At 40.8% G+C, this 11,711-nt stretch overlaps 1 protein-coding gene across 1 annotated transcript in view; it reads right to left on the reverse strand.

Moving 5' to 3' along the window:
- The window catches only part of PCTP (phosphatidylcholine transfer protein), a 255,791-nt gene that overhangs the window by 52,051 nt on the left and 192,029 nt on the right, over positions 1–11,711 (reverse strand). The gene's annotated exons all lie outside the window — the stretch shown is intronic.

The following is an 11,711-nucleotide window of genomic DNA, read 5'->3' on the forward strand; positions in this document are numbered from 1 at the left end:
AGAAAGAAAGAAAGAAAGAAAGAAAGAAAGAAAGAAAGAAAGAAAGAGAAAAACCCACACTTTAAAGAAGTTGTATCATAAAAAAATATTCTGCCAAGAGTCTAAATCACCTCAGACTTTGCATCCTTCTATGAAATTCTGTGATAATTTTTTTAATAAGCTGATTCTCTGGCATCTATTTTTTTTTTTTTTGCTTTCAATAACTCATCACTGGTGGTACTTTTTCTTAAAGAAAAACTAATATTTTTTATGTTTTAACATTGGACAGTTTTAGATGATTTTAATGAGTCAAGTTAAAAGGTAAAAGATGTAGCTACTAAATGACATGGGGGGTTAAATTAATATTAAAATAATCCAACCTAGCACTTTTGATGATTTTTATATAAAGTTTAATGTACATTTCATTCAAAATAATAAATACTTATTGCTGCTGAAATTTCTTAAATGCTTGTTGCTGTTGTAGTTATGTTTACTGTAGTTCCAAATTGTCCATCTTCCCTTGCCTCGTTGGCAACGTCTCAAATGTATTTCTCTCGAATGGGCATGTTGCTTCTCCCTAACTTGTCTAAAAGATTTTTATTTTTTATTATACCATTCTTTTTTTTTAAAGATTTTATTTATTTATTTGACAGACAGAGACACAGCGAGAGCGGGAACACAAGCAGGGGGAGGAGGAGAGGGAGAAGCAGGCTTCCCGCTGAGCAGGGAATCTGATGCGGGGCTCGATCCCAGGACCCCGGGATCATGACCTGAGCTGAAGGCAGACGCTTAACGACTGAGCCACCCAGACGCCCCTTTTTATATCATTCTTTTATGACTTGTGAAGAATAATATTATGTTCACTACATTCTCAACAACTTCTATGCCATTAGCAATTAGGAAAACAGTTCCTGGAGTCAGGAATTTTATAATGTGTTATTAAATGTGCATTAACTATTCAATCAGTTGTTAAATATTTGCTTCACCTATTTTTGAGCATCAACTATATGTCAGGCATTGTGTAGATTCTTAGTCTGCTTAACTGCGTTAGTTCTAATACAATGCAAATAAGATCACTGCTTGATTTCTGTGGATATTGAGCTATTCTACACCCAGCTAGGACTCTACCCCAGAACGCTTGCCAGGAATATCCCTAGTCCATGTTGTTTAAACCACATGAAACTAGTATGGGAAGATAGTCAGGCCTGAAGCCTTTCTTAAACCTTGGAAATGCGAAGCAAAACCAAACAAACCTCATGTGGCAGGAGCCCTATGGCACTGACTGTAGCCTGTAGTTTTGTTAAGGGGAGAAACCTTGATGGCCTCGTTTCTCCTGGCTTTGAAGGTCAGATGGTGCAAGCCTGGAGTTGTTCATTATAGTAGAGTACACCACAATTATCTTAAATGCATGCACATCCACACTCCTCGGGCCAAATGCAAGTATGTAGTATCAGGTTGGTTTCAATGGGAGGGAGTCTGTGCTTTGACACGCCTCTTTTCTGCTCAGAATATTCAAAGGCTCCCCATTGCTGATGAAGAAATTTCTCAGGCAAGTGTTCAAGGTTCTCCACTATCCGATCCAAACAGATGTATCCAGCTTTCACGGCACTCCAGCCCGAAAACTCATGAGTTAGCCAGATCAGACTATTCACCATTCTGAATCAGACTGTGGTTTCCTGCTTCCATGTATGTTCAACTTCTGTTTTCCCTCCTCCATAATGCCATCCTGTCCCGCTCCGTCTCAACGTCTCCAAATCCTGCTTCTCATTAGAGCTCCGGCCTAAATGCAACCCCTTCCTAAAAAGCCTTCCCTTTTATCTCAAAGTAATTACTCCTTTGAGAGTCTTTACTCATTTACTCTCTGATAGCACCTTTCATTTTCTACCATGTTGGTGGCATAAATGTTTTATCCTCTTCCAAAGTTCCTTAAAAGGGATGATGTCTTTTTTTTAACCCTCATGTGATGCCCAATACAATATCTTGCACAGAGTAGGTACTCAATAAATGTTTGCTAAATGAACTAAAGAATGAAAAATCAGAAAGCGAGTGGTTTATCTAGAATCACTGTCCATTTATTTTACTCTCTTAAAAGAAAATATTTTAGTTCTCAACTCTCCCCAAATAGGTCATCCTACTCTGCCCTGCCTCAACTGTAAGCAACAGGTGTAAGTGAGTATTTACTACCATCATACTTCTCCAGCCACACAGGCCCTTCAAAATGCTTGATGAGCAAACTCATGAATGATTTCAGGCCACCAGGGGGCCTCCTGCTGCTACCTGAGTCCCAAAGGAAACACTGGAATGACAAATTATAACTGAAATGGAATCATATCTGGACATAGCACTATCTCTCCTAAATGTGAGGAGTTGGAGAAGATTCTCCACCGAGCCCACTACTACTCTCCTCCCTAAGCCACTTCACAAGGCTACATCTGGGTCCCCCTAGTCAGTAGAGGAGCCCTGTCTGGGAGCCTTCAGTCCCATTAAAGGGTTACACACCTCTGCAAAACTGTAAGGCACAAAGATTGTCCTATGCATTGTGAATTCCAACTCCCATGAGGGTGAATTATGATATCACAATTATTTCATAACATATGTCTTTACTGGGCAAAGTTTATCTTTTCAAATGGTTGATAAGCAGATATGGAATGCATACATAAGCATGATGCAGGTATATATGTATTAAAAAGATAACCTGGCCCAATCCTGGAGCATCAGAAACCAGCTGTATCACCCAGCTGAATAACCCTAAACCCCACACATCCTGGGTCACACAAGGACAACTTTTGACCTCATCCTGTGCAGCAGGTCTTTACCTAGGTGAGAATCATAGCCACCCAGGTAACTCTGTGCTTCCCACCTTATCTTGGTTAATCTTAGGAATCTCGCCTAGAGAAGATGGTCAAGGTCATATGGATTAGGCACGTGGCTGAAGCCAGAGCATAAGCCCAGGAGAGCTAGACCACAAATCCTCAAACCTACCTCTTTGCACCATCACCACTCATAAACGGGCTGGGGGGAGATCTCCTGGTCTCCTGGGAAGTATTTTGGTTTTGAACTTAGAAGATCTGATTATAAATCCCAGTTCTCCTGTTAAGCTAGTCAGATGACCTTGAGTAGTTAAGCCTCATCTTTAAAGTAAGGTTAATTTTTAAGAAATGATTTAGATTTTGTAAACTATAAAGTACTACATAATTGCAAAATTGCTATTTATGGTAATATCTAATGTTGACGTTAGCCTCTTTCTCTACTTATTATCCCAACATGTCATTAAGCATCAAGCAGCCCCCTGTTTTGGTTAATTGACTTTAATCAGTCACTTTGTTTAACCTTGACATTATCCATAAAGGCTTTCTAGACCCAAAATATTCCAAGGAAAGCTCCTGTTCCAAAGATGAATCATCACTACATTTCCTTAATATTGTTATAATTTTCAGTGCTTTCACATATGTTGGAATTACTGTAAAAGTATATGTAATAGGGACATTCAATTAGGTGCCCTCAACATAAAAGAGATTATATATATTATAAAATTATATATATTATTTAAAAAAATCCTTTTTTCCACCCCCCGCACTGCCATTCAAGCCAATTTTGTCCTAGGCTGCCCCGCAGAAAAGAAGACTAAAGGCAGAAATCTAAAGAGAAACAAAAGAAGTACACTCCTAGTGCCTGGCTTTTGAGCTTCCAAGGGCATCCCAGTGATTTAGGGGTTATCTACAAAATTGTCAAGGGTAGTTTGTTTATAGTTGATTTTTACATTATTCCCTGACTTTAGTACTTAATCTTGTGTACAACAGCATTCAACTGTACCTGATGTTACCCAACATTCTCCATCACACTTTGAGGCTGGAAGGGCATGTGTCCACCCAGCTCTTTGCAAACCATTATTCAGAGAGGATAAGTGACTTGTTCAGTCAAGGTCTCACAGCCTTGGACCAAAATGTTGACCAGATATTGTAGTTATCCCAGATATACACCAAGCCATAACAGATACCATTTCTAGAATGTCTCTTTAGGAAAGGAAGACAATAAAAGTGTTCTGACACGGACTTTTGAAAAATTCTTTTTGAAGTATAACATACATAGAGAAAAGTGTGCAACTTAGTTAATTTCACAAACCTGTAGAGCTAAAACCCAGATGAAGAAACTAAATGCAGCAGCTTCTCCAAGCCCCCCTTAAATCTACTTCCAGTCATTATCTTTCTGGGGGAACACTATTCTCACCTCTAACACATAGAGTCGTTTTGCCCATTTTTAAACTCCATATAAATGGAATCATACGAAGTGTACTCTTTGTGCCTGGCCTCTTGATGTGCCATCATTTCCAAGATTAGGTTATAAAGACACTGAGGCTTTTGCCTTGATGTTTCTCTCTCTCTCTTTCTCTCTCTTGCCTTCATCTGGCAGAAGCCCTCTGCTATGTCATGAGGACACTCAGGAAGCTGTAGAGAGGCCTGTGTAGTGAGGAATTAAGGCCTCCAGCTAATAGCCAGAGAGGAGCTGAGACCTACCAGCAACTACCTCAGTGAACCTAGAAGTAGATCCTCCCACAGTGGAATCTTCTGATGACTGTATCCCCAGCTGACAGCCTCACCAAAACTTCCTAAGACACCTTCAGCCAGAACCACACAGTCAGGGTTGAATTCTATGATTTTTGTGGGCCCTGGGCACTTTTGTCTCTCTGGGCCCTTTCTTTCACTTGAAAGAAAAAGAAAGAAGGAAAGAAGAAAGGAAGGAAGGAAGGAAGGAAGGAAGGAAGGAAGGAAGGAAGGAAGGAAGGAAAGAAGGAAGGAAGGAAAGAGAGAGGAAGGAAGGGAGGAAGGAAAGAAGGGAGGAAGGAAAGAAAGGAGGGAGGGGAGGGGATGGAGGGGAAGGGAAGGAGAGGGGAGAGGTGGGGAGGGGAGGGGAGGGGAGGGAAGAGCAGGAGGATGTATTTCACTTATTGCAAGAAGAAAATTGTACTGAAAAGTATTGTGGGCTCTAGGCACTGCACATACTGGACCTAATGGATAAATTGGCCCTTTACTCAGCTAAGTCACTCATGGATTTCTGACCCACAATAACTGGGAGGTAATAAATGTGTGTTGTTTTAAGTTACTACGCTTTAGAGTAATTTGTTATTCAGCATCAGATAATATTGTGCTCTTGTGAAATTTCCTCTATGTGACTTTTGGTGTACGTACATACACATCTCTGTTGAGAATATACCCAAGAGTGGATTTCCTGGATTAAAGGGTAGGTGTGTGTTCAGCTTTACTGCCAGAGTTTTCGAAAATGGTAAGATCAATTTATTCTTTCACCAGCACTATAAGAGAGTTCTGGATGCATTACATCATCATCAATTTTTTAAAATATTTTCAATCTCCCATTTTAGTCATTGTGGTGGATGTAACACTTGCTCTTAAAGTATATATTTTTAAAAAGGGATGTGGCGGGGCGCCTGGGTGGCTCAGTCGTTAAGCGTCTGCCTTCGGCTCAGGTCATGATCCCAGAGTCCTGGGATCGAGCCCCACATCAGGCTCCCTGCTCCGCAGGAAGCCTGCTTCTCCCTCTCCCACTACCCCTGCTTGTGTTCCCTCTCTGGCTGTCTTTCTCTCTGTCAAATAAATAAAACCTTAAAAAAAAAAAAAAAAAGGGATGTGGCACCAGAAGCTGGGCTCTACTAGGGCAGAGCAGGCTAGAGGTGGGAGAAGAGATTAGAGTGGAAAAATACGAATTAGATTTAGGCTTTGAAAAAGCAAAGCAGCAAGAGATAAATTCTCCAGGAAGTGCTCTGGAGACCAGAAACCAGGCTAAAGACTGAGAGTTGGTTCTCCATGCTAACAACATTTATAGAGTTCTCACTATGCTCCAAGCATCATGCTCTGAGCTTTGCGTGGATGAGCTCATCTGATCCTCAGCCCAGTCCAATGAAGGAAGTACTATTATCACCTCCATTTGATAGATGAGGAAATGGAGTCACAGATTAAGCCAAGTAATTGAGATCACACAGCTAGTAGAGTACGGTCTGAGTTCAGATTCTAGAACCCACTCACTTATCCACCATGTTGATACTCTCTGGTACACAGTAACCTTCCAATACCTGATTCTTGAATAAATGTCCCCAACAGAAGCTAAGCAACACAGGGTCAAGAGTTTGAGCTAAAGCTAAAGAGTGAGTCAACAGTTTTGAGAAACCAGGACTAAAAAGGTAGATGATTACTGAATCATTTGCCATCTGAAGCCACATCATCTTATAGTAACTCCCATATATTTGCAGCATTTTGCACCTTTCAAGACACTCCTATTAGCAAACATAGGACTGACTCAGGACCCCAGCCACATCTTCTGCCACCAAATCTGGTGCTTTCATTCTCAGCATCCTTGAGTTTCCTGTGTGGAAAATTCAAGACTCAGAATTATCAGCCAGCCCCAGCCCAAAACTGGAGGCTGGGTGTGACGGAAGTGCATAGCAGGAAAACTTGACATACTTTAGGGGGAATCAAAGAAGGCTTCCTGCAGGTGGTGACTTGATAAGGGCAGGACAGGTAGAGGAGTTGGCCAGGTGACAGGAGTAAGTAAGGAGAAGCAATCAGGGATACTCCCAGAGGGAACACCCAGAGTGAGTGCTGAAAGGTCATGGGGAGAGCTAGCCCTCAGCCTCTCTATCTCACCAGATCGCTATAAGGCAACAATGAAAAAACTCCTTAAGGGGATTTATCAATTACAAAAATCTGTCCAAGCAAAGAGGCTCAGTAACTCTAATATCTGTAAGATTCAAACTTACGACTAGAGAATCAAATGTTCAGGTTCTAATTGAGCAGAAATACTTCACTTTAATGTATGAGCACTATGGGGATGGTGAATAAAAAATATTATCAGAACTAAAATCTTCCTCATAATCATTTCAATAATTATCCCCCTGAAGATGGTGTAGCACTCTGGTTAAAGGCTGGACACTAGACACAAAGTGCCTAGACTTGAAATTCAGTTTTACCACTTCCTTGCTCTGTGTCCTGTACAAGTAAACTTGTACCTCAGTTTCCTCATCAACAAAATGGGAATATTAATAGTATACCTCAAAGGGTTATAATAACTATTAACTGAGTTAATAGATAAAAAGTGCTTTATATCAATGACTGGTACTCAATATATTAAGTGGTACTAGCATCTATCTTAAAGTTAATTTTAAAGCCTAGCTGATATGCTTTGAGGGAGTTTTATGACATATAAAGCTACAGAAGTTACCAGAAAATCAGTTCAAATGAGATATTAGTAGAAAAAATGGCAGTTTACCTCATGAAAGAAATTGTAGGGGGCAGAGCAAGATGGCGGAGGAGTAGGAGCCCTGGATTTCGTCTGGTCTCAGGAATTCAGCTGGATAGGGATCAAACCATTCTGAACACCTACAAACCAGAGATCAAAGAAAAGAATAGCAACAACTCTCTGAACAGAAAAGCGACCACTTTCTGGAAGGTAGGATGTGCGGAGAAGTGAATCTGAGGCTATATTCGGGAGGATAAATGACGGGGGAGGGGCCTCCGTCGCAGCTTCTGGCAAGTGATAGAGCCGCGGAACACAAAATGGAACTCTTAAAAGTCTGCTCCGCCAAGGGACGTCACTCTGGTGGCTAAGCGGAGGGTGGAACCCTCGTGGGACAGTGTGGTCTCAGGACCCTCGGGGTCACAGAAAGACTGGGGGTGCCTGAGTGCGGCAGAGCTCCCAGGGATAGAAGCAGGGAAGCCGGCTGCAGAGACCGAGCCAAGGCATGGACTCCCAGCTCAGGGTTGCCATAAACCGTGATCCGCAGAACAGTTGGGCCACTGTTCCTCCAGCAGGGACCCAACAAGCGGCAGATCCGGGGAGACTCCCCTTCCTCCCCCGGGAGGAGACGCGCGGGAGCGCACTGTGGGGATCTGCTGGGTTTGGAGACTCCACATGGGGTCGGGTGCCAGAGATAGAAAAGCACGGTCACAGGCCAGGTGAGCACGGAGTGCGGCCGGAGACCGGGGAGATGGGACTGACTGACGGCTTTTCTCTGGGGGCTCACTGAGGAGTGGGGCCCGAGTTCTCAGCTCCTCTGGGGCAGAGATTGGGAGGCTGCCATTTTCACTCTCGGCCTCCAAAGCTGTACGGAAAGCTCACAGGGAACAAAAGCTGGGGAGAGCAAACCCGAGCAGATTACTTAGCCCGGACCGGGCAAGGGCGGGGCAATTCCGCCTCCGGCAAAGACATTTGGAAACCACGGCAACAGGCCCCTCCCCCAGAAGATCAGCGAGAACAGCTAGCCAAAACCAAGTTTACTGATCAATGAGAATGGCAGAACTCCAGGGCTAGGGGAATACTGCACATAGAATTCATGGCTTTTTTACCATGATTCTTTAGTCTTTCAAGGTTAATTTTTTTTTTAACTATCTTTTTTTTTTTTTAATTTTTCTTTTTCCCTTTTTCAACCAACTTCTTATCAATCCCTTTTTTAAAAAAACATTCTTATTTTTCATTTTTAGAGTCATATTCTATCCCTTCATAGTAGTTACCCGTATTTTTGGCATATATATATAAGTTGTTCTCTCTTTAAAATTTTGAGATAGTTTCTTCTAATAGATCAAAATATACCCTAAATCTCTAGTGTATGGTTTTTTTCTACTCCCCTGCCTGATCACATTCTCTCCCTTTTTTTTTTAATCCTCTTCTTTCTTTTTTCAAACAACTTCTTATCAAGTCCTTTTATCAAATTTTTTATAATTTCCATCTTTACAGTCATAATCCATCCCTTCATCATATCAACCCTTATTTTTGTACATATATAAGTTTTTCTTTCTTTAAAATTTTGGGAGGCACTTTCTTCTACCAGACCAAAATACACCCAAAATCTAGTGTGTGGCATTGATCTATATACCAGCCTGATCATATCTGATCACATTCTGTTTTTGTTTTGTTTTGTTCTGTTTTTGTTTGTTTTTATCTTTATCTTTTTCTTTTTCTTTTCTTCTTTTTCTTTTTTCTCTCTTTCCCTTTCTTTTCTCACTGCTTCAGGTCTTTTCTGATTTGTTTAGAGTATATTTTCTGGGGACGTTGTTACCCTGTTAGCATTTTGTTCTCTCATTCATCTATTCTCCTCTGCACAAAATGACAAGATGGAAAAAATCACCTCAAAAAAAGAACAAGAGGTAGTACCAACTGCCAGGGACCTACTCAATACGGACATTAGTACAATGTTAGATCTAGAGTTCAGAATCATTACTTTAAAGATACTACCTGGGCTTGAAAAAAGCATGGCAGTTATTAGAAAAACACTTTCTGGAGAAGTAAAAGAACTAAAATCTAACCAAGTCGAAATCAAAAAGGCTATTAATGAGGTGCAATCAAATATGGGGGCGCTAACTGCTAGGATAAATGAGGCAGAAGAGAGAATCAGTGATATAGAAGACCAAATGATGGAAAATAAAGAAGCTGAGAAAAAGAGAGATAAACAACTACTGGATCACGAGGGCAGAATTCGAGAAATAAGCGATACCATAAGACGAAACAACATTAGAATAATTGGGATCCCAGAAGAAGAAGAAAGAGAGAGAGGGGCAGAAGGTATAATGGAGCAAATTATAGCAGAGAACTTCCCTAATTTGGGGAAGGAAACAGGCATCAAAATCCAGGAAGCACAGAGAACCCCTCTCAAAATCAATAAAAATAGGTCAACACCCCGACATCTAATAGTAAAACTTACGAGTCTCATAGACAAAGAGAAAATCCTGAAAGCAGCTTGGGAGAAGAGATATGTAACCTACAATGGTAGAAATATTAGATTGGCAACAGACCTATCCACAGAGACCTGGCAGGCCAGAAAGGACTGGCAGGATATATTCAGAGCACTAAATGAGAAAAACATGCAGCCGAGAATACTATATCCAGCTAGGCTGTCATTGAAAACAGAAGGAGAGATAAAAAGCTTCCAGGACAAACAAAAACTAAAGGAATTTGCAAACACAAAACCAGCCCTACAGGAAATCTTGAAAGGGGTCCTCTAAGCAAAGAGAGACCCTAAAAGCAACTTGGACCAGAAAGGAACACAGACAATATACAGTAACAGTCACCTTACAGGCAATACAATGGCACTAAATTCCTATCTTTCAATAGTTACCCTGAATGTAAATGGGCTAAATGCCCCAATCAAAAGACACAGACTATCAGATTGGATTAAAAAACAAGACCCATCGATATGCTGTCTGCAAGAGACTCATTTTAGACCCAAAGCCACCCCCAGATTGAAAGTGAGGGGGTGGAAAACCATTTACCATGCTAATGGACACCAAAAGAAAGCTGGGGTGGCAATCCTTATATCAGACAAATTAGATTTTAAACCAAAGACTGTAATAAGAGATGAGGAAGGACACTATATCCTACTTAAAGGATCTATCCAACAAGAAGATCTAACAACTGTAAATATCTATGCCCCTAACATGGGAGCAGCCAATTATATAAGGCAATTAATAACAAAAGCAAAGAAACACATCGACAACAATACAATAATAGTGGGGGACTTTAACATCCCCCTCACTGAAATGGACAGATCATCTAAGCAAAAGATCAACAAGGAAATAAAGACTTTAAATGACACACTGGACCAAATGGACTTCACAGACATAGTCGGAACATTCCATCCCAAAGCAATGGAATACACATTCTTCTCTAGTGCCCATGGAACATTCTCCAGAATTGATCACATCCTAGGTCACAAATCAGGTCTCAACCGATACCAAAAGATTGGGATCATTCCCTGCCTATTTTCAGACCACAATACTTTGAAACTAGAACTCAATCACAAGAGGAAAGTCGGAAAGAACTCAAATACATGGAGGCTAAAGAGCATCCTACTGAAGAATGAATGGGTCAACCAGGAAATTAAAGAAGAATTAAAAAAATTCATGGAAACCAATGAAAATGAAAACACAACTATTCAAAATCTTTGGGATGCAGCAAAGGCAGTCCTAAGAGGAAAGTATATAGCAATACAAGCCTTTCTCAAGAAACAAGAAAGGTCTCAAGTACACAACCTAACCCTCCACCTAAAGGAGCTGGAGAAAGAACAGCAAGTAAAGCCTAAACCCAGCAGGAGAAGAGAAATAATAAAGATCAGAGCAGAAACCAATGAAATAGAAACCAAAAGAACAGTAGAACAGATCAACGAAACTAGGAGCTGGTTCTTTGAAAGAATTAACAAGATTGATAAACCCCTGGCCAGACTTATCAAAAAGAAAAGAGAAATGACCCAAATCAACAAAATCATGAATGAAAGAGAGATCACAACCAACACCAAAGAAATACAAACAATTATAAGAACATATTATGAGCAACTCTATGCCAGCAAATTAGATCACCTGGAAGAAATGGATGCATTCCTAGAGATGTATCAACTACCAAAACTGAACCAGGATGAAATAGAAAACCTGAACAGACCTATAACCACTAAGGAAATTGAAGCAGTCATCAAAAATCTCCCAAAAAACAAAAGCCCAGGGCCAGATGGCTTCCCAGGGGAATTCTACCAAACATTTCAAGAAGAATTAATACCTATTCTTCTGAAACTGTTCCAAAAAATAGAAATGGAAGGAAAACTTCCAAACTCATTTTATGAGGCCAACATTACCTTGATCCCCAAACCAGACAAAGACCCCATTAAAAAGGAGAACTACAGACCAATATCCCTGATGAACATGGATGCAAAAATTCTCACCAAAATACTAGCCAATAGG

This window comes from Mirounga leonina, unplaced genomic scaffold (assembly GCF_011800145.1).
Source record: "Mirounga leonina isolate KUSES-001 unplaced genomic scaffold, KU_Mleo_1.0 Mir_200, whole genome shotgun sequence".
NCBI lineage: Eukaryota > Metazoa > Chordata > Mammalia > Carnivora > Phocidae > Mirounga > Mirounga leonina.